The following is a 24281-nucleotide window of genomic DNA, read 5'->3' as shown; positions in this document are numbered from 1 at the left end:
TAACTAAAGGATGCTCCAGACTCTGAAATGAGTTCAACGTGTTTATTGAACTATTAACACAGTTCTCAAATGAGTTTGACTCTCTGCTAATCTAACTGTTGTAACTCAGTCTAACTGTACCAGCTTGCTCTGAGCCACGTGCTGGGGTGTGATGCTGCTGATCAACCCTGTCTAACTCTCTAGATGGCTGTCTGTGGAAAGAGGCAGGGTGTGAGTGCCTCATCCCTTTTATAGCGTTTATGTCATGCCCCCTTGTGGCGATTCCACCTTAAAGTGTCCTGACTGCCCATTGGTTGTGTCCTATTCTGAGTGTTCATTGGTTGCATATTTGCATATCATGACATCTTCCCTTTTTTTAGATGTATATACATGTGAATGTGTCTGTCTAATGTGACTGACTATCAAGTGTAGTATCTGTTCTTATCAGTTTAATATCTGATGCGTCCCTTATCTGGGGACCATATATTAAATTGATTTTTGGAGCAGGGAGATGGAATAGGGGCTTGCTCCGTCCATTCCACGCATCGACTCGGTATTGCAGTATCTCTGAGAAGAAAAAAAAATAAAAATAAAATGTGACTGACTGAGGAACACAAAACAGAACAAACAAAACAAATGCTCATAAGTCCAGTCTCTGAGGCTTGCCTCTGATCCTCGTTGACCGCCGAAGAGGTGGTGGAGGGGATGACGGTGTCTTGACAGGCAAGTGGGAGGCACGACTGATGGCCTCGTGGTTCGAGGTATCTGGAGGTGGCAATTCGACATGTGGAAATGGAGGGGAAAGTGGTTGTGGGCAAGCAACTTTTCGCAGTGCCCTTCGATTCCTTCGCACAATGGAGCCATCAGCCTACGTATGACATAGGATCTGGGCGCGGCCTGTCAAACAACGACAGCCGGAGCAGACCACCCACCATCTGGTATCTTGATCCTGACCATGTCTGCCGGGGATAGCACGGCCAGATCGGTGGCATGTGCGTCATAGCCCTGCTCCTGGCTGTCGTGAAGCTGCTGCATCTTCTGCAGCGCCGGGAGGTGATCAAGGTTTGGCAGGTGTATGGCTGGAAGCGTCGTCCGCAGGTCCCTGTTCATCAGGAGTTGAGCTGGCGACATGCCAGTGGACAAGGGAGTCGCCCGGTACGCAAGTAGTGCAAGGTGTATGTCGGAAGCGGAGTCCGAGGCCTTGCGGATGAGCTGCTTAACGATGTGCACCCCTTTTTCGACTTTGCCATTGGACTGCGGATAGTGCGGACTGGAGGTGACATGCCTGAAATTGTAGCTCTTGGCAAACGTGGACCATTCTCGACTGTGGAAGCACGGGCCATTGTCGCTCATGACGGTGATTGAGATGCCATGCCGTGAGAATTTCTCTTAACAGACTTTGATGACGGTCCGTGAGGTGAGGTCTGGCAGTTTCAGCACCTCAGGATAGTTCGAAAAGTAATCGATGATTAATATATAGTCGTGACCATTCGTGTGGAATAAGTCAATGCCAACCTTGGAGCACGGAGAGGTCTCTAGGACATGTGGTTGGAGCATCTCCTTGCTCTGCGCTGGTTGAACCTCTGACAGGTTTCGCAGTTCAGGACCATGTCCGTGATGTCCTGGTTGATGCCGGGCCAGTAGACAGCTTGCCGGGCCCTGCGTCTGCACTTTTCTGCGCCCAGGTGTCCCTCATGAATCTGCCGCAGCACCATGCTCTGGAGATATAGCGGGATGACTATCCTGTCCAGCTTGAGCAGGATGCCGTCAATCAGCGTCAGGTCGTCCTTGACGTTGTAGAATTGAGGGCATTGCCCTTTCTGCCAGCCATTGCTGAGTTTGTGGATGACTCGCTGCAACAGGGGGTCTTTGGCCGTCCCTTCTCGGATGAGAACAATCTTCTCATCTGTTGCTGGGAGAGTGCTTGCACACAGTTGTACCTGCAATTCAATGTGCTGGATAATCTCCAGTGGTTTACTGGGTGAGTTGACGGAGCGGGACAATGCATCGGCGATGATGAGCTCCTTGCCAGGTGTGTACCGATACGGTAAGGCGCTGCTCCCTCCCTATACACCCAGTTAACCAGAAAATCTCCCTGGCCTCCAGGTCTCACGCTGTCGAGATCAAGGGGTACTGCATAGCTAACCTCACAGTCCAGGGAAGAGAGTTTAACAATTTCCGACTCGACGTCCTCCCTCACCTCTGCGCTGCCACACTCCTGGGATTGGACTTCCAATGTAGCCTCCAGAGCTTAACCTTTAAATCCGGCGGCCCTATACCCCCCCTCACTGTCTGCAGCCTCGCGACCCTGAAGGTCGACCCGCCTTCCCTGTTTGCAAACCTCACCCCCGATTGCAAACCCGTCGCCACCAGGAGCAGACGGTGCAGTGCCCAGGACCAGACCTTCACGAGGTCGGAAGTCCAGCGGTTACTGAAGGAAGGTATTATCGAGGCTAGCAACAGCCCTGGAGAGCTCAAGTAATGGTTGTAAAGACCGGGGAGAAGCACAGGATGGTCATCAATTATAGTCAGACCATCAACAGGTATACGCAGCTCGACGCGTACCCTCTCTCCCGCATATCTGATTTGGTCAATCAGATTGCACAATACAAGTTATTTTCCATCGTGGACCTCAAATCCGCCTACCACCAGCTCCCCATTCGCCCAGACGACCGCAAGTACACTGCATTCAAAGCAGATGAGCGGCTCTACAACTTCCTAAGGGTTCCCTTCGGTGTCACAAATGGGGTCTCGGTCTTCCAACGGGAGATGGACCGAATGGTTGACTGGTACGGTTTGCGGGCCATGTTTCCGTACCTCGACAATGTCACCATCTGCGGCCATGACCAGCAGGACCACGACACCAACTTCCTGGGCAGCACGGTAGCAAAAGTGAATAGCACTATGGCTTCACAGCGCCAGGGTCCCAGGTTCGGTTCTCTGCTGGGTCACTGTCTGTGCGAAGTCTGCACGTTCTCCCTGTGTCTGCGTGGGTTTCTTCCGGGTGCTCCGGTTTCCTCCCACAGTCCAAAGACGTGCAGGTTAGGTGGATTAGCCATGCTAAATTGCCCTTAGTGACCAAGAAGGTTAGGAGAGGTTGTTGGGTTACGGGGTTAGGGTGGGAGTGAGGGCTTAAGTGGGTCGGTGCAGACTCAATGGACCGAATGGCCTCCTTCTGCACTGTATGTTGTATGTTCTATTAACCAACCTCCGCAAATTTCTCCATACCGCCAGTCTCCTTAACCTGACCTATAAAAAGGAGAAATGTGTATTCAGCACCGATCATCTAGCCATCCTCGTCTACGTAGTGCACGATGGAGTCATAGGCCCTGACCCCGAACACATGCGCCCATTCATGGAGTTTCCCTTCCCACACTGCTCCAAGGCCCTGAAACGTTGCCTGGGTTTTTTTTCATATTACGCCCAGTGGATCCCCAATTATGTGGACAAGGACCGCCCACTAATCCAATCCACGGTTTTCCCGCCGAGACCCGCCAGGCCTTCAGTCGCATAAAGGCAGACATCGCAAAGGCCACAATGCACGCAATTGATGAGTCCCTTCCCATCCAAGTCGAGAGCGACGCATCCGACCTAGCTCTGTCGGCCACCCTCAACCAAGCGGGCAGGCCCATGGCCTTCTTCTCACGCACCCTCCATGCCTCCGAAATCCGCTATTCCTTCGTTGAAAAGGAGGCCCAAGCCATAGTAGAAGCTGTGCGGCATTGGAGGCATTACCTGGCTGGCAGGAGATTCACGCTCATCACTGACCAACGGTCGGTAGCTTGCATGTTCGATAATGCACAGCGAGGCAAGATAAAGAACGATAAGATCTTACAGTGGAGGATCGAGCTCTCCACCTACAACTACGAGATCTTGTATCATCCCGGGAAGCTAAACGAGCCTCCTGATGCCCTATCCCGTGGCACATGTGCCAACGCACAAGTGGGCCGACTCCGGACCCTTCACGATGACCTCTGCCACCCGGGGGTCACTCGTTTCTTCCATTGTATCAAAACCCGCAACCTGCCCTACTCCCTCGAGGAGGTCAGGACCGTCACTAGGAACTGCCAAATCTGCGCGGGGTGCAAGCCGCACTTCTACCGGCCAGAGAAAGCGCACCTGGTGAAGGGGCTTCCCGCCCCTTTGAACGCCTCAGTATGGATTTCAAAGGGCCCCTCCCCTCCACCGACCGCAACACATACTTCCTGAACGTGATTGACGAGTACTCCCGGTTCCTGTCGCCATCCCCTGTCCTGACATAACCGCTGCTACCGTCATTAAAGCCCTCCACAGCATCTTTACCCTGTTCGGCTTCCCCGCTTACGTCCACAGCAATAGGGGGTCCTCCTTCATGAGCAACAAACTGCGTCAATGCCTGCTCAGCAAAGGCATTGTCTCAAGCAGGACGACCAGTTACAACCCCCGGGGAAACGGGCAGGTGGAGAGGGAGAACAAAACAGTCTGGAAGACCATCATACTGGCCCTACGGTCCAGGAATCTCCCAGTCTCCTGCTGGCAGGAGGTCCTCCCCGATGCACTCCACTCCATTCGATCACGACTGTGTAACACGACCAACGAAACACCTCATGAACGTCTCCTTGTCTTGTCTAGGAAGTCCTCCTCCGGGACCTCGTTCCCAACCTGGCTGGCAGCTCCGGGACCCATTCTGCTCCGCAAACACATGTGGGCGCACAAGTCGGTCCCGTTGGTCGAGAGGGTACACCTCCTTCATGCTAACCCTCAGTACGCCTATGTGGCGTACCCCTGTGGCAGGCAGGATAAGGTCTCCCTCCGGGACCTGGCGCCCGCTGAATCCCCACCCACACCCCCCTCACCAACCCCACCCACCCTCCCACCAGCGCACTCCACGGCTGCCTCCTTCCCAGGGGGATCGGGGCTTCCACTGGTCCCACCCAGGGGTGATGAAGCTGAAGACGCCACGCTCCCGGAGTCACGGATGCCTGAGCCAGCACCTGCATCCCCGCCGAGACTGCGACGATCACAGAGGACGACCAGGGCCCCCGATCGACTCATAGCTTCATTATGAAATGTAGCTGTCAATAAATACCTGTAAATAATTTGTGTGACATGTAAAAAGGCAAAACACTGTACCACCGACGGGTACCGCCATAACCTCCACCACTGTATAACGCGAGACCACCACCCCCACCGGACTGTTTGTTAACAGGGGGTGAATGTGGTAGTCGGTATTAGGGGTATTACGGTATCTAGGTTGGAGGTACCTGATGCTGTAAGATCATTGGTGTTGGTGGTACCTGATACTGTAAGATCATTGGTGAAGCCTGCCTCCTGGTTCCGCCCAGAAAGGCGGAGTATAAGAGTCTGTGTTTCTCTAGCTGCTGCATTCTGTACCTGCGCTGCTGGGGAAAACATCTAGTTCAATAAAGCCTTCAATTGTCCTACAATCTCGCTTCGGGAGTTATTGATCGTGCATCAATGATCAGCTATGATTATAATGAATGGTGGAGCAGGCTCGAAGGGCTGAATGGGCTTCTCCTGCTTCTATTTTCTATGTATGTATATTTGCTGTAAACAAAGAGTAATCATTTTCAGAAACTACAAACTCAAGCAGCATACTTTGGAGAATAGACAACACCCTAAAGCTCCGACTTAGACCCTGACAATGCTTCAAAACACAGGCCATAGGTGAGTGATGCTGGGAGAATATTGCAGGGTGGGTGTCGAGGGTGGGAAGGGGTTGGCAGTAAGGGAAGGGGATAGCCCTCATCCCCCCCTCCTCCCCTCCTCCCAATTCACCAGGGTTCTGTTGCCTTTTCTGTGGCTCTGCTGTAACTATGGCAGACAGTGAGTTTGCCCTCCTTTCTTTTGATATCTATATTCTAATGCTCAGAATCGCCAGGTATCAAATGATACCACCACAAGGTTCAACCAGCTATCGATCAAAGAGCCAAACACCATTTAGTTAGTTCAAAGTCAAGGGTACTTTATTTACAGACAATTACTCATGCAACATAAACACTACTAGTTAAACTATACCTATTGACTAAGACAACCTGTACTTAACTTCGGGCACCCGGGTTAGGTCAGAAGAACAGTGGCCGCTGTTCGATTCTGGATCTATCGGGTCTGTAGAAGTAACTGCTGCTCAGCTGGGCTCATCCACCTGGTAGCGGGCGTTGAACTTGGACTTGCTTCTGATGTTGCTGCGATTGGAGATGGTCGTTGCCGGGGCAAAAGGTCCAAAAGAGGACGAACACATGGTGGACTCTCTTCTTATGCTTGGGGTTTTCGCGCTCTTTTGGGCGGTCCTTCAGTTTGGACCCCACTAATTGGGTGATCCCTGATCACTATGTTCGAATCGAATCAATAAATGGGCGGGTGCCTCGATGGCTGGGCGTGTCCCAAGCGGTCACTGACCCTGTTGTTTACATTTCCCTAGTACAGGGAGTGGCGCCGAAATGTCTGGGACTGTACCGGTCGCTCAGGTCCAGTCCTTTGTCTGGCCGAGATGGGCCATCAAATGCTAATCGGACCATCAAATGCTAATTGGGCGGAGTTTCGATACCGTCTGGATTCCTCACTCGCAAATATACATTTCAGGCTCTGAGCCTGCCTGAATCTCGCATTGTCCATTTTACCCACTATGCTTTGCGGGTTTCTTTGCCCCTGGTTGTAAGTGGCCATCCCAGATGGCTACAGTTCGTACCAGTAGCAGGGAGATGAGTGCCTTAAAGTTGTCAATAATTGCCTTCCCGTCAAGGCTTCATCAAGGTGGAGGCAGAAAGGTAGCGTGGTCCCCACACATCACCCTCCCACCTGATTAAAGGCCCCCTGTGACTGTCAGGCTGTTACGGCCACGGAACATTCAAATCTCCTTATGCGGGACTCTTTTGTTACGGAGATTGGGTCAGACCTCATACGCCAGCGACTGTTAGAAGGGGCCACGCTCGATCTAGCTGAGACAAAGAAGCTAGCGCTCCCTATGACGGTCACCTCGCGCAACTTTCAGGCCTACACCCCCAGCCGCGTGACCCACCCCTCCTACGCATCGTGGGCTCCACAGACGGATGCCCTAGCAGGGGCCTTACCCAGCCAATACGACTGCATCACACTCCAGCCAGCGAACCCCGGGGGTCCCCGATGTTACTTTTGCGGCCAGTAGGAACACCCCTCCCAATGCTGCCCGGCCCACGCTGCCCTTTGTAAGGCTTGCGGTAAGAAGGGGCACTTCGCCGCGGTGTGCCAAGCCCATGCAGTCGCCGCTATCGCCTCCATCTCCCTCGTTTACGGACAATGGGCACCGCCATCTTCAGCTCTCCGGACCACGCGCGGCCAGTGGGCGCCGCCATCTTCTCCCCCTCAGACCAAGCGCGGCCCATGGGCGCCGCCATCTTGATCAACCCCCGCCACCCATTTTATCCTCCTCAAGATCTTCAGGCGCCGCCATCTTGTCTCCCCCACGGCACATGGGCACCGCCAGCGTTCCATGACCTGTGCCCCCCGGGCTCCCCATCATCCGACATCAGCGACGACCAACCACGACTTTCCTCAGTGACCATCGACCCGTCCCGTCTGCACAACTTGGCCACCGCATCGACCAGCGTTAAAATCAACGGACACGTGACCTCTTGCCTGCTGGACTCTGGGAGCACCGAAAGCTTCATCCACCTGGATAGGGTAAGACGCTGCTCCCTCGCGGTACACCCCGCCAACCATAGAATCTCCCTGGCCTCCGGATCCCATTCCGTGGCGATCCCCGGGTACTGTACGGTCACACTCACGGTCCAGGGCGTAGAATTCAGCGGCTTCCGCCTCTACGTCCTCCCCAACCTCTGCGCTGCCCTACTACTCGGCCTGAACATCCAGTGTAACCTCCAGAGCCTAACCCTGAAATTTGGCAGCCCCTACCACCCCTTACTGTGTGCGGCCTCGCAACCCTAAAGTTCAATCCAACTTCCCTCTTCGCAAATCTAACCCCGGATTGCAAACCCGTCGCCACCAGGAGCAGACGGTACAGCACCCAGGACAGGACCTTCATCAGGTCCGAGGTCCAGCGGCTGCTTCGGGAAGGCATCATCGAGGCCAGCAACAGTCCCTGGAGAGCCCAAGTGGTAGTAGTTAAAACTGGGGAGAAACACAGAATGGTCGTGGACTACAGCCAGACCATCAATCGGTACACACAGCTCGACACGTACCCCCTCCCACGCATGTCTGATATGGTCAATCAGATTGCACAGTACCGGGTATTCTCAACGGTAGACCTCAAATCCGCCTACCACCAGCTCCCCATTCGTAAATCGGACCATCCATACACTGCCTTCGAGGCAGACGGTCGCCTCTATCAATTCCTCAGGGTTCCTTTCAGCGTCACCAACGGGGTCTCGGTCTTCCAAAGGGAGATGGACCGAATGGTCGACTGGTACAGTTTACGGGCCACCTTTCCGTACCTAGACAACGTCACCATCTGCGGCCATGACCAGCAGGACCACGATGCCAACCGTGCCAAATTTCTCCACACCGCCACTCTCCTAAACCTCACCTACAACAAGGAGAAGCGCGTGTTTAGCACGACCCGCTTAGCCATTCTCGGCTATCTGGTCCAGAACGGAGTTCTGGGGCACGATCTGCATGCGCCCCCTCATGGAGCTCCCCCTCGCCCACTGCCCCAAGGCCCTCAAACGCTGCCTGGGGTTCTTTTCATACTACGCCCAGTGGGTTCCAAACTATGCGGATAAGGCCTGCCCACTCATACAGTCCACCCATTTTCCCCTGACGGCCAAGGCACAACAGGCCTTCGCCCGTATCAGAGCCGATATCGCGAAGGCCGGGATGCACACAGTAGACGAACACTGCCCTTTCAAGTAGAGAGCGACGCATCAGACTTCGCCCTAGCTGCCACACTCAATCAGGCAGGCAGACCCGTGGCATTCTTTTCCCGCATCCTTCATGCCTCCGAAATTCGGCACTCATCCGTCGAAAAAGAGGCCCAAGCTATCATTGAAGCTGTGCGGCATTGGGGGCATTACCTGGCCAGTAAGAGATTCACTCTCCTCACTGACCTTGAGGTGGAGGATCGAGCTCTCCACCTACAATTACGAGATTTTGTATCGCCCCGGCAAGCTGAACGAGCCCCCAGACGCCCTATCACGAGGTACATGTGCCAGCGCACAAGTAGACTGACTCCGGGCCCTGCACGACAGCCTTTGTCACCCGGGAGTCACACGGTTGTGCCATTTTATAAAGACCCGCAATCTGCCCTACTCCGTCGAGGAAGTACAGACAATCACCAGGGTCTGCCAGGTCTGTGCGGAGTGCAAGCCGCACTTCTACCGGCCGGACCGTGCGCGCCTGGTGAAGGCCTCCCGCCCCTTTGAGCGCCTCAGCGTTGATTTCAAAGGGCCTCTCCCCTCCACCGACCGTAACATGTATTTCCTCAGCGTGGTCGATGAGTACTCCAGATCCCCCTTCGCCATCCCATGCCTCGACATGACGTCTGCCACCGTCATCAAAGCCCTCAACACAATCTTCGCTCTGTTCGGCTACCCCGTCTACATCCACAGTGACAGGGGATCCTCATTCATGAGTGATGAGCTGCGTCAGTTCCAGCTCAGCAGGGGTATCGCTTCCAGCAGGATGACCAGCTATAACCCCCGGGGAAATGGACAGGTAGAGAGGGACAACGGGACGGTATGGAGGGCCGTCCAACTGGCCCTACGGTCCAGGCACCTCCCGGCCTCCCGCTGGCAGGAGGTCCTCCCTGATGCACTCCATTCGGTCACTACTGTGCACTGCCACTAACAACACACCTCATGAACGTCTTTTTGCCTTCCCCAGGAAGTCCACATCCGGGGTGTCGCTCCCGACTTGGCTCGCAGCTCCAGGACCCATCCTGCTCCGTAGGCACGTCCGACTCCACAAGGCGGACCTGTTGGTGGAGACGGTGCAATTGCTCAAAGCAAACCCCCAGTATGCCTACGTGGCGTACCCCGATGGCCGCCAGGATACTGTCTCCCTCAGGGACCTGGCACCAGCAGGTTCCAGACACACACACCCCTCCGGTCCGGCGCCACCCTCCCCTCCCCCGGCGCTCCCAGCAGCAACCCCCCAGGACCATCCGTCCTCCCCCTGCCCACGCCCGAGGATGAATAGGATTTCGGCACGCTCCAGGAGTCACCGAAGACCAGACCAGCATCGGCATCGCCGCCACCACTACGTCGCTCCCAGCGGCACATCAAGGCCCCGGACCGGTTAAATCTCTAACTGGTCCACTGGACTTCAAAAGACATTTTTCTCCCTCAAATATTGTAAATGTAAAACTCATTTGTTGTATCTAGTTCTCCACCACCCCCGCCGGACTCTTTGTGCAATTGATCGTGCATCAATTATCACATTTCTGTTTGCAGTTCGTCAAACTGGCAGCTGCATTTTCTAAAGTACAACAATGACCAAACTTCCAACATTCTTTATTGGCTGCATTTCAGGCATTCACTGTTGGCATCATGTTTAATCTCAGAAAAATGTTTTCCACTACAGCAATACAACACTTCTCTGTTTCTCACATGAACCATCCTGTCGCCCTTGTATTTCAGATTGACAGCTTTGTACAATCTTTTGCTGTAGGGATTGACCCTGAATGCATTGCACATCGGCCAGCAGAGTGAGCACATTTACATTGCCAATATTCAAACAACCACACTCCCCCGGTCTTCATGCATTCAGAAGTCATCTGTGCACTGTTGAATATTTGGTGGATCTTGAGTACCAGCACTGAGGCAGGTTGCAAAGTAACAGACTAGATAGTGGTGGTGTGTTATACTTCACTCAGGGAGTCCAAGTTGCTGTGGCGACATGCACTATTTACATGCATGTTGTCGTCCGGAACTGTGGATAGTGATAGTAAAGTGTAGTAGCGCAGGTCAATACAACGAGGCAGAGTTCCATCACGGCAGTGATTTATTAACAAAGGAAGAACTTTATATATACAGAACGACACAACTCCAACACAGAGCCAGTCCCAACAATCCCTGGGTTTACTCAGATGATTCCCCACTACCCAGGTCCACACCCCGGCACCTGATAGGCCCAGTGGATTTTGTACCCACAGCCTCAGACTGTACCTCTGACTGGCCAGCAGCCTCGGACTGTACCTCTGATTGGCCAGCAGCATCGGACTGTACCTCTAATTGGCCAGCAGCCTCGGACTGTACCTTTGATTGGCCAGCAGCCTCGGACTGTACCTCTGATTGGCTAGCAGCTTTGGAATGTACCTCTGATTGGTGAGGAGCACTCAGAAGGTGAAATGTCTGCCCCAGGGTCCTTGATCTGGGGATGCCCCACCACTGGCCAGTTAAGTACCTGAGTGGCATTTAATTTGGCAGGTCATCTCGAAAGGCGGCAAGCGAAACTCCCGTCAGCTCTCCAGCCAGCAGGCAAGACCTCTGTCACTTCTATTAGCCCCTATTCAATTTAATTTGTGTATGTTCTTTAATATTCATCTGTCAAACAAATATCTAATTCCCTTTTGAAAGAATATAGAATTCTACTTCATTAGCTGTTTGTGACAGAGAATTCCACATTCTCACTGCTTTCTGTGTCTCAACTTCCCCTTCAGATTCTTCCTAATAACTTTACCTTCTCAGCAATCAGGGAAACAATCTATCCCTATCAGTCACAACATAACACTCTGTAATGTTAAGCACCTCTGTGTACCATGTACCATTAAAATCTCACCAATTGATTTGTATGTCCTTTCCCTATTTTTACTAAGTTCTGCTTTAATCTGCTGAAAGATCAGAAGCAAAAGATAAGTGGCAACTCATTTGGTGCAATGTGCAGATCCTCTGTAACATGGAATGTTGGAACAAGTTCTAAACAATGAAACTTTGCTTGGCATTGTGTTGTCTCAGCAAATATGCAGCTAGCCTAGGGAGGGGTGTGTTGTGGACTAGATCTATTTGGAAACTGAACATTCCTACAATGTCTTTTTCAGAAACATGTGCCCATACTGACTTGCTGACCTCCCAACATTGAGAGTTCAACTCCAATCGGAGTACTACTCTGGCAATAAATTGCATAAACACCGTCACCGCAGCAACAGCGAATGCATTGGCAATGCACGATGGCAGCATATAGCTGATGTCCAGAATTGCTGAGGCAGGCATGAGGCATTCACGTTTTAAAAGCTACTTCCAAGAGTAGCTTGAATTGCTACAATTGCAAATTGAACAATTGCACACTTTGACCTCAGGAAGTACAAACATTTTTTAAAAATTCAGCTCCTCTTTACGCACAGTTTTTACAAGTCCTTCAGTTTCTCATTATTATCTTTCAGCTACATTCCTTGCATTTGAATTGATATTTTCTCTTTCATGGGATGTGAGCATTGTTGGCATTGGCATTTGTTGCCCATCCGTAATTGACTTTGAGAAGGTCCTGGTGTGTTGCTTTCTTGAACCGCTGCAATACACGTGGTGGAGGTTCATCCACTGTGCTGTTAGGGAGTGAGTTCCAGGATTTTGGCTCAGTGACAGTGAAGGAATGGTGATATATTTCCAAGTCAGGCTGGTCTGGTGCTTGGAGGGTACTTGCAGGTGATGATGTGCCCATGTATCTGTTGCCCTTGTCCTTCTAGGTGATAGGCAAAATAAAGTTTTTTAAAAATAAATTTAGAGTACCCAATTCATTTTTTCCAATTAAGGGGCAATTTAGCGTGTTCAATCCACCTACTTTGCATATCTTTGGGTTGTGGGGGCGAAACCCACGCAAACCTGGGGAGAATGTGCAAACTCCACAGGAACAGTGACCCAGAGTCGGGATCGACCTGGGACCCCGACGCCATGAGACTGCAGTGCTACCACTGCGCCACCGTTCTGCCCAGCAAAATGAAGTTGTCAGATGACCATAGGCTGCTTTACCCTTGGGAGAGAGCCGACTAATGTTGATTTATCCTGAGGATCACCACACCTCAGGCAAGGGGCAAGGTTTAGGAGGTGGGGCCTTCATGAATAACCTCAGCAGGTACAGGAATTGAACCTGCACTTTTGGCCTTGCTCTGCATCACAAACCAGCTGTCCAAAAAACTGAGCTAAATCAGCCCCTTTCTATGTGGTACCCCATATGAGGAGAGACTAAATAAACTTACATTCATTGGAGTTTAGAAGAGTGAGAGGGGGTCTCAGAGAAACTTATAAAATTCTAACAGGACAAAAAAAGATAGATTCAGAAACAAAGTTCCCGATGGTGGTGGAGTCCAGAACTAGGGGCCTTAGTTTGAGGATAAGGGGTAAACCTTTTAGGACTGAGGTGAGGAGAGATTTCTTCACCCAGAGAGTGGTGAATCTGTGGAATTCACTCCTGCAGAAAGTGGCAAAAAACATTGTGTAATTTCATGAGATTCAGCTCTTGGGGCTAAAGGGATCAAGGGATAGGGGGGGTGGGGAGGCGGGATCAGGGTTGAACTTGATGATCAGCCATGATCATAATGAAGCTTTAAGGACCAAACGGTCTCCTCCTGCTTCTATTTTCTATGTATGTTTTTATGTAAGCTAGCAGACTATCTGCCTTCTCAACTAAACCCCTCCCCCTCCCAAACAAACATTCTAGCCTCATCGAGCCTCACCAAACTGTCCCAACAAGTCGCAGCCCCGCCTCCACACTATTCCCGTTTACTAGCCTACCCCTTAGTGCTAGTAAGGTGCAACCCCCCACCCCCCCCCCCACCCAAGGTCTCCTGCAAAAATGATACCATTCTCCTGGCCCACCCTCCCTACTCCCTTGTTCAAATCCCAGCATACTTACCACGCTCCCCTTCCCCTCCAATTACCATATCAATCCACCCTCTTTACCATCCCCCATGACCCTGGCCTCAAGAGAAAAACAAAAGAAAGTCCCCCACCAACCGCCAAGAAAAAGAACAAAAACATAACACAATGTATTGCAATATTTACAATCCACCCAACCCAACTTCCACACACAATCCTTCCAGGCTCAATCCAATCCCAGTCCTTTATCCTTGATGAAGTTCGTTGCCTGCTCCGGCGTGCCAAAGTAGTGCTCCTTCAAGTCCATCGTGACTCTCAGTCTCGCTGGTACACCACCATGAACTGCACCCTTGTTTCCACAGTACCACCTTTATCTTATTTAAGGCTGCCTGCCGCTTCGGCAGTTTGGTACCAGCATCCCGATAAATGCACGTGGTGTGCCTGTCCCTGTCAATGTGCTGATTCTTCTTGACCCACTCCAGGACCTGCTCCTCCCTCTGAAAACTGTGAAAGCAGATAATCACCGCCCACGGTAGCTTAGCTTCTGCTTGATGAGCCCTGTCCAATTCCGAAGGGGTGCACACTTCATTCCCCCCCACCAATGGAGACAACCTCTCCCAATTTGCAGATTACACCAAATTGGGTGGGAAGGTGAGTTGTGAGGAGGATGCAGAGATCCTTCAGTGTGATTTGGACAAGTTGAGTGAGTGAGATAATGAATGGCAGATGCAGTATGATTTGGATAAATGCGAGGTTATCCACTTTGGCAGCAAAAACGAGAAGACAGACTATTATCTGAATGGCCATAAATTAGGTGTGGGTAATGTGCAACGAGACCTGGGAGTCCTTATACACCAGTCACTGAAGGTAAGACCATAAGACCATAAGACATAGGAGCGGAAGTAAGGCCATTCGGCCCATCGAGTCCACTCCACCATTCAATCATGGCTGATTTCAACTCCATTTACCCGCTCTCTCTCCATAGCCCTTAATTCCTCGAGAAATCAAGAATTTATCAACTTCTGTCTTAAAGACACTCAACGTCCCGGCCTCCACCGCCCTCTGTGGCAATGAATTCCACAGACCCACCACTCTCTGGCTGAAGAAATTTCTCCTCATCTCTGTTCTAAAGTGACTCCCTTTTATTCTAAGGCTGTGCCCCCGGGTCCTAGTCTCCCCTGCTAATGGAAACAACTTCCCTACATCCACCCTATCTAAGCCATTCATTATCTTGTAAGTTTCTATTAGATCTCCCCTCAACCTCCTAAACTCCAATGAATATAATCCCAGGATCCTCAGACGTTCATCGTATGTTAGGCCTGCCATTCCTGAGATCATCCGTGTGAATCTCCGCTGGACCCGCTCCAGTGCCAGTATGTCCTTCCTGAGGTGTGGGGCCCAAAATTGCTCACAGTATTCTAAATGGGGCCTAACTAATGCTTTATAAAGCTTCAGAAGTACATCCCTGCTTTTATATTCCAAGCCTCTTGAGATGAATGACAACATTGCATTTGCTTTCTTAATTACGGACTCAACCTGCAAGTTTACCTTTAGAGAATCCTGGACTAGGACTCCCAAGTCCCTTTGCACTTCAGTATTATGAATTTTGTCACCGTTTAGAAAATAGTCCATGCCTCTATTCTTTTTTCCAAAGTGCAAGACCTCGCACTTGCCCACGTTGAATTTCATCAGCCATTTCTTGGACCACTCTCCTAAACTGTCTAAATCTTTCTGCAGCCTCCCCACCTCCTCCATACTACCTGCCCCTCCACCTATCTTTGTATCATCGGCAAACTTAGCCAGAATGCCCCCAGTCCCGTCATCTAGATCGTTAATATATAAAGAGAACAGCACTTCCGGGTGCGGCGATGACCAGCTGAGTCGCACGTTTCGGCAGCTCCCGGTGAAACGGACTTTTGGGCTCTTGATAGGAGCCCCAACGGCAATTTTGACGGCTAAAAACACTGTGCGGTAAACCAGAAGGGAATCCCCCCTGGATACGGATGAAAAAAGGAGGAGAAAGTGGCCGGATTGCAGTGGATCCTTTAGAACAGCGGCAAGGAAGGCAAGCAAAAACCAAGATGGCGTCGGAAGGTGGCAGTTTAACATGGGGCCCTGAACAACAAGAGTTCTTGAAATGCTGTGTGGAAGAGCTCAAAAAGGAAATGAAGAAAGAGCTGTTGGCCCCGATACTACAGGCGATCGAAGGGCTAAAGGAGGAACAAAAGACCCAGGAGCGGGAGCTTCGGGTCGTGAAGGCAAAGACAGCCGAGAATGAGGACGACATACAGGGCCTGGTGGTGAAGACGGAGACGCATGAGGCACATCAGAAACGATGTGTGGAAAGGTTGGAGTCACTGGAGAACAACGCAAGGAGGAACAACCTGAGGATTCTTGGTCTTCCTGAAGGTGCGGAGGGAGCGGACGTCGGGGCATATGTGAGCACGATGCTGCACTCGTTAATGGGAGCAGAGGCCCCAGCGGGTCCGTTGGAGGTGGAGGGAGCATACCGAGTGATGGCGCGAGGACCGAGAGCAGGAGAAATTCCCAGAGCCATAGTGGTGAGATTCCTCCGTTTTAAGGATAGAGAAATGGTCCTTAGATGGGCAAAGAAAACTCGGAGCAGTAAATGGGAGAACGCGGTGATCCGCGTTTATCAAGACTGGAGTGCGGAGGTGGCGAGAAGGAGGGCGAGCTTTAATCGGGCCAAGGCGGTGCTTCATAAAAAGAAGATAAAATTTGGAATGCTGCAACCGGCAAGACTGTGGGTCACATATCGAGGGAGGCACCACTACTTTGAGACGGCGGATGAAGCGTGGACTTTTATTGTGGAAGAAAAACTGGAATAAGCGGGCTATTAAAAAGAACGTTTGAACAAAGTGGTGGGGCGAATGTGGGGGGCGAAGAGGGGGGTTAAAAAGGGGGGAAAGAGGAGTTTTATGTACTAATCCTGCGATGTAGTAACTTTTCTCTCTTCCACAGGTGGTGGGGGGAGGAGGGGAGGTGGAGGAGATGGGGCGTTGGCCATTGGGGGCGGGGCCAAGGGAGAAGCACGGGCTTGGTTCCCGCGCTATGATAATCATGGCGGGAATAGAGAAGCAGGAAGGAGGGGGCGTCGCACGGTGCGAGCCGAGGTCACGGGGGGAAGCCGAGGTCGGCCAGAGTTTGCTGACTTCTGGGAGCAACATGGGGGGAGTAATTACGCTAGCGGGGGATCTAGCGGGGGGGGTGGGGTGGGAGGGGGGAAGTACTGGGTTGCTGCTGCTGGGGAGAGGGGGGAGCTGGTATGGGAGGTGATGGGCGGGGGGGCACCGCCTGGGGGAGATACAGCTGCGTGGGAACCGGGTGAGGAGCTGGAAAAAGGGGATGGCTTATCGACAAGGGGGGTGGTAGGAAGCCCCCCAACCCGGCTGATCACGTGGAACGTGAGAGGGCTGAACGGGCCGATAAAGAGGGCACGGGTACTCGCACACCTTAAGAAACTTAAGGCAGATGTGGTTATGTTACAGGAAACGCACCTGAAACTGACAGACAAGGTTAGGCTACGCAAAGGATGGGTGGGGCAGGTGTTCCATTCGGGGCTAGATGCGAAAAACAGGGGGGTGGCTATATTAGTGGGGAAGCGGGTAATGTTCGAGGCAAAGACTATAGTGGCGGATAACGGGGGCAGATACGTGATGGTGAGTGGCAAACTACAGGGGGAGACGGTGGTTTTGGTAAACGTATATGCCCCGAATTGGGATGATGCCAATTTTATGAGGCGGATGCTAGGACGCATTCCAGACCTAGAGATGGGAAAGCTGATAATGGGGGGAGATTTTAATACGGTGTTGGAACCAGGGCTGGATAGGTCGAAGTCCAGGACTGGAAGGAGGCCGGCAGCAGCCAAGGTACTAAAATATTTTATGGAGCAGATGGGAGGTGTAGACCCGTGGAGATTTAGCAGACCTAGGAGTAAGGAGTTCTCGTTTTTCTCCTATGTCCATAAAGTCTACTCGCGAATAGACTTTTTTGTGCTGGGAAGGGCGTTGATCCCGACGGTGAGGGGAACGGAGTATACGGCTATAGCCATTTCGGATCACGCTCCACACTGGGTAGACTTGGAGATAGGGGAGGAAACAGGAGGGCGCCCACCCTGGAGAATGGACATGGGACTAATGGCAGATGAGGGGGTGTGTCTAAGGGTGAGGGGGTGCATTGAAAAGTACTTGGAACTCAATGATAATGGGGAGGTCCAGGTGGGAGTGGTCTGGGAGGCGTTGAAGGCGGTGGTTAGAGGGGAGCTGATATCAATAAGGGCACATAAAGGGAAGCAGGAGAGTAAGGAACGGGAGCGGTTGCTGCAAGAACTTTTGAGGGTGGACAGACAATATGCGGAAGCACCGGAGGAGGGACTGTACAGGGAAAGGCAAAGGCAAAGGCACACCAATTGAGGAAAAGGGGAGCAGCGAGGGAAATAGGGGGAGTGAGGGATGAGGAAGGAGAGATGGAGCGGGGAGCGGAGAGAGTGAATGGAGTGTTCAAGACATTTTATAAAAAATTATATGAAGCTCAACCCCCGGATGGGAGGGAGAGAATGATGGGCTTCTTGGATCGGCTGGAATTTCCCAAGGTGGAAGAGCAGGAAAGGGTGGGACTGGGAGCACAGATCGAGGTAGAAGAAGTGGTGAAAGGAATTAGGAGCATGCAGGCGGGAAAGGCCCCGGGACCGGATGGATTCCCAGTCGAATTCTATAGAAAATATGTGGACTTGCTCGCCCCGGTATTGACGAGGACCTTTAATGAGGCAAAGGAAAGGGGACAACTGCCCCCGACTATGTCTGAAGCAACGATATCGCTTCTCTTAAAGAAGGAAAAGGACCCGCTACAATGCGGGTCCTATAGACCTATTTCCCTCCTAAATGTAGATGCCAAGATCCTGGCCAAGGTAATGGCAATGAGAATAGAGGAATGTGTCCCGGGGGTGGTCCACGAGGACCAAACTGGGTTTGTGAAGGGGAGACAGCTGAACACGAATATACGGAGACTGTTAGGGGTAATGATGATGGCCCCACCAGAGGGGGAAACGGAGATAGTAGTGGCGATGGATGCCGAGAAAGCATTTGATAGAGTGGAGTGGGATTATTTGTGGGAGGTGTTGAGGAGATTTGGTTTTGGAGAGGGGTATGTTAGATGGGTGCAGCTGTTGTATAGGGCCCCGATGGCGAGCGTGGTCACGAATGGACAGGGATCTGCATATTTTCGGCTCCATAGAGGGACAAGGCAGGGATGCCCTCTGTCCCCATTATTGTTTGCACTGGCGATTGAGCCCCTGGCGATAGCGTTGAGGGGTTCCAAGAAGTGGAGGGGAGTACTTAGAGGAGGAGAAGAACACCGGGTATCTTTGTATGCGGACGATTTGCTACTATACGTGGCAGACCCGGCGGAGGGGATGCCAGAAATAATGCGGATACTTGGGGAGTTTGGGGATTTTTCAGGGTATAAATTGAACATGGGGAAAAGTGAGTTGTTTGTGGTGCATCCAGGGGAGCAGAGTAGAGAAATAGAGGACCTACCGTTGAGGAAGGTAACAAGGGACTTTCGTTACCTGGGGATCCAGATAGCCAAGAATTGGGGCACATTGCATAGGTTAAATTTAACGCGGTTGGTGGAACAAATGGAGGAGGATTTCAAGAGATGGGATATGGTATCCCTGTCACTGGCAGGGAGGGTGCAGGCGGTTAAGATGGTGGTCCTCCCAAGATTCCTCTTTGTGTTTCAGTGCCTCCCGGTGGTGATCACGAAGGCTTTTTTTAAAAGGATTGAAAAGAGCATCATGGGTTTTGTGTGGGCCGGGAAGACCCCGAGAGTGAGGAAGGGATTCTTACAGCGTAGCAGGGATAGGGGGGGGCTGGCACTACCGAGCCTAAGTGAGTATTATTGGGCCGCTAATATTTCAATGGTGAGTAAGTGGATGGGAGAGGAGGAGGGAGCGGCGTGGAAGAGATTGGAGAGGGCGTCCTGTAGGGGGACTAGCCTACAGGCTATGGTGACAGCCCCATTGCCGTTCTCAACGAGGAACTACACCACAAGCCCGGTGGTGGTGGCTACACTGAAGATTTGGGGACAGTGGAGACGGCATAGGGGAAAGACTGGAGCCTTGGGGGGGTCCCCGATAAGAAACAACCATAGGTTTGCCCCGGGGGGAATGGATGGGGGATATGGAATGTGGCAAAGAGCAGGAATAACGCAACTGAAAGATCTGTTTGTGGATGGGAAGTTCGCGAGTCTGGGAGCGCTGACCGAGAAATATGGGTTGCCCCAAGGGAATGCATTCAGGTATATGCAACTGAGGGCTTTTGCGAGGCAACAGGTGAGGGAATTCCCGCAGCTCCCGACACAAGAGGTGCAGGACAGAGTGATCTCAAAGACATGGGTGGGGGATGGTAAGGTGTCAGATATATATAGGGAAATGAGGGACGAAGGGGAGACTATGGTAGATGAACTAAAAGGGAAATGGGAAGAAGAGCTGGGGGAGGAGATCGAGGAGGGGCTGTGGGCAGATGCCCTAGGCAGGGTAAACTCGTCGTCCTCGTGTACCAGGCTAAGCCTGATTCAGTTTAAGGTATTACACAGGGCGCATATGACTGGAGCACGGCTCAGTAAATTTTTTGGGGTGGAGGATAGGTGTGCGAGGTGCTCGAGAAGCCCAGCGAATCATACCCATATGTTTTGGTCATGCCCGGCACTACAGGGGTTTTGGATGGGGGTGACAAAGGTGCTTTCAAAAGTAGTGGGGGTCCGGGTCGAACCAAGCTGGGGGTTGGCTATATTTGGGGTTGCACAAGAGCCGGGAGTGCAGGAGGCGAGAGAGGCCGATGTTTTGGCCCTTGCGTCCCTAGTAGCCCGGCGCAGGATATTGTTAATGTGGAAAGAAGCCAAGCCCCCGGGGGTGGAGACCTGGATAAATGACATGGCAGGGTTTATAAAGCTAGAGCGGATTAAGTTCGTTCTAAGGGGGTCGGCTCAAGGGTTCACCAGGCGGTGGCAACCGTTCGTCGAATACCTCGCAGAAAGATAGATGGAATGGAAAAAAGAAGGCAGCAGCAGCAGCCCAGGATCGGGGGGGGGGGAGGGGGGGGGGGGGGGCGGGGGGGCGGGGGGAGGAGGAACCAGAAGGACTCTCAGGGTTGTTAATATATACTGTATAATATGTATAGGTCGTTGCTACAGATAATTATATATTGGACTGTTAAATTATATTTTTGGAGAGTGTTACTTGTGATAAGGCAGTTGCCAATTAGGGTTAGTTTTCATTTTTGTTATTTATTATTTATTCTTTTTTTTTTTTGTTTTGTTTATAAAATAGGTCATTGTTATTTGTGTTGTTATAATATTGTGTAAAGGATGCACAATGTACTGTGTTGGTTGACCAAAAATTTTCAATAAAATATTTATTTAAAAAAATAAATAAAGAGAACAGCTGTGGCCCCAACACTGAACCCTGCGGGACACCACTCGTCACCGGTTGCCATTCCGAAAAATAACCTTTTATCCCAACTCTCTGCCTTCTGCCTGACAGCCAATCGTCAATCCATGTTAGTACCTTGCCTCGAATACCATGGGCCCTTATTTTACTCAGCAGTCTCCCGTGAGGCACCTTACCAAAGGCCTTTTGGAAGTCAAGATAGATAACATCCATTGGCTCTCCTTGGTCTAACCTATTTGTTATCTCTTCAAAGAACTAAGCATGCAGGTACAGCAGGTGCTAAAGAAGGCAATTGGTATGTTGGTCTTCATAGCGAGTGACTCGAGTACAGGGACAGGGATGTCTTGCTGAAATTATACAGGGACTTGGTGAGGCCACACCTGGAATATTGTGTGCAGTTTTGGTCTCCTTTATGAGGAAGGGTGTTCTTGCTCTGGAGGGAGTGCAGCGAAGGTTTACCAGACTGATTCCTGCGGTGGCGGGACTGACGTATGAGGAGAGATTGAATCGGTTAGGATTGTATTCGCTGGAGTTCAGAAGAATGAGGGGGGATCTCATAGAAACCTTTAAAATTCTAACAGGACTAGACAGAGTAAATGCAAGAAGGATGTTCTCGATGGTGGCGGTGTCCAGACCAGGGATCACAGTCTGAGGATACCAGGGTAGACCATTTAGGGCAGAGATGCAGAGATATTTCTTCGACCAGACAGTGGGGATAGGCCTGTGGAATTTGTTACCACGGGAAGTAGTTGATGCCAAAACATTGTATATTTTCAAGAAACAGTTAGATATAGCACTTATGGAAAAGAGGATCAAAGGATATGGGGGAAAGCGGGATTGGACTATTGAGTTGGATGATCAAACATGATCATGATGAATGGCGGAGCAGTCTCGGAGAGCTGAATGGCCTCCTCCTGCACCTATTTTCATTGTTTCTATGCAAAATACTCAGTTGGTTTCGGGCCTTGCACTCCCTCCAGCAAACCCATCACTCTGAGATTCAGGCGCCTCGATCTGTTCTCCAGATCCCCAACTTTAGCACTCAGGCCTTATTCCTCTCTTCCACAAGCAGAATTTCAGCCTCTGAGGCAAGCTGACCACCATGCCTCAACAAGGCCTCCTCCATGCCTTTCAGAGTCTCCCCTTGCTCCTTCACAGCTTTAGCCGTCTTGCCCACTTGCTCCCATATTGGGGCAACACTCCTCAATGGTGGCTTTAATCTCTTTTCCTTGCCTCGCAAATTGCCCATCCATCTGCCTTCCAAACTTCTCCAACTTCTGCACCAGCACCCCCACCAGCATCTCCAACATGGTGGGCATTGCCATCTCTGCCATCTTTCCTCCCCCGGATTCCTTTGTCGGACTACCAGCCGGGGGTTTCTTTCCCATGGCCTTTTTCGCTAAAAGGCTTTTGACATTCTTTGGTTGACTATCCGTTATCCACACCAACCTGCTGGGTTGGAACACAATCTCCTGAAAAAGCAGGCATAAGGGATCAATATACAAGGATCCTGACAGGGCCACCTTTTGTGTGACTTGCTCTCAGGTGTCGTCACTGGAAGTCTGGTATCAGCCTTTGTAAGCATTGTTGGAGTTGCACTCATCCAGGCAAGTGGAGAGTATTCCATTACACTCCTGACTAGTGTTGTGTATATTGTGGAAAGACTTTGGGAAGTGAGGAGATGAGTTACTCATTGCAGAATTCCCAGCCTCTGACCTGCTCTTGTTGCCACAACATTCATATGGCTGTTCCAGTTTGTTTCTGGTCAATGGTAACATTCAGGATGTTGTTAGTGGGGAATTCAGTAATGGTAATGCCATTGAATGTCAAAGGGGGATGATTAAATTCTCTCTTCATAGAATCACTACAGTGCAGAAGGAGGCCATTCGCCCATTAAGTCTAAACCTACTCTCTGAAAGGGCACTCCACCCAAGCTTACTCCCCCGCCCTATCCTAATTGATGCACGATCAATTGAACAAAGACGACAGTTGGATACAACTGAGGCTTTATTGCTCTAAGATGTGTGGCCCCCAACAGCAGCTGCCGAAATGGCTGCTAAATGGAGGACACGCATATTTATACTCCGCCTACTGGGCGGAGCTAGCAGGCAGGGACTACCGGCGAACCTGTAGTATAGTTCCTACCTTACATCACCTAATATAGGTACAACAGTGGTTTACCACATTAATAACCCCCTAACCTAACCTACACATCTTTATTCTTTTTGGACACTAATAGGCAATTTTGCATCACCAATCCACCTAACCTGCACATCCTTGGACTGTGGGAGGAAACTGGAGCACTAGGAGGAAACCCGCGCACACACGGGGAGAATGTACAAACTCCACAGAGAGTGACCCAATGCCGGAATTGAACCTGGGTCCCTGGCACTGTGAGGCAGCAATGCTAACAACTATGCCACCGTGCCGCTCTTGTTGGAGTTGGTCCTTACTTGGCACTTGTGTGGCACGAATATTACTTGACAATTATCAGTCCAAGCCTAAATATTGCCTAGTCTTGTTGCATATGAAGGACTCCTTCATAATCTGAGGAGTCATTGGTGACCATCACCACTTCTAATCTTATGATGGAGGGGAGGTCATAGATGAAACGGCTGAAGATGATTGGGCCTCAAAACATAACATCTTTCCAATTTCCTTTCCTTCAGAACTCTAAAACATAAGGCTGTTGATAGCCAACAACTTGCTTTCAATTATTATATGTCTTCTTGTTTACACACAATGGACTTTGATGCTTCACCCCAGTTACCAAATTAACAGCACCGTTACAATGATGAGTTTTTCTCCTTTTCCATCCCTTAGCTCCTCTTTTTCTTTCTTCTATTTTTATGGATTAGAAATATTTAATCAAATATTAATGAAAAATCCTTTGCTAAATTCCTTTGCCATATTCTCCTCTGTTGTAATTACCAAGCTTTTCAGCATTGCTTTGCCTGAAATTTCACATAGTTCAAATATGCCTTTCAAGAGACTGCAAATTCAACATGTCAACACAGCTCTAAAGGGAATAACTGCATGGTAGATTAAAAATATTGATGGATAAAATATCGCCTGTTCTGAGGAGGTAAAAT

At 50.9% G+C, this 24281-nt stretch overlaps 1 non-coding gene across 1 annotated transcript; it reads left to right on the top strand.

Annotated features, from left to right (window-relative positions):
* The first annotated feature begins 375 nt into the window (after positions 1-375).
* LOC140428962 (U2 spliceosomal RNA) lies at positions 376-565 on the top strand. Its single transcript, XR_011948962.1, has one exon. It is a non-coding gene; the product is annotated as a U2 spliceosomal RNA (small nuclear RNA).
* The last annotated feature ends 23716 nt before the right edge of the window (positions 566-24281 follow it).

This window comes from Scyliorhinus torazame, chromosome 8, assembly GCF_047496885.1.
Source record: "Scyliorhinus torazame isolate Kashiwa2021f chromosome 8, sScyTor2.1, whole genome shotgun sequence".
Lineage (NCBI taxonomy): Eukaryota > Metazoa > Chordata > Chondrichthyes > Carcharhiniformes > Scyliorhinidae > Scyliorhinus > Scyliorhinus torazame.
The sequence above is the reverse complement of the archived record's forward strand: the minus strand, read 5'-3'. Positions and strand labels throughout refer to the sequence as shown.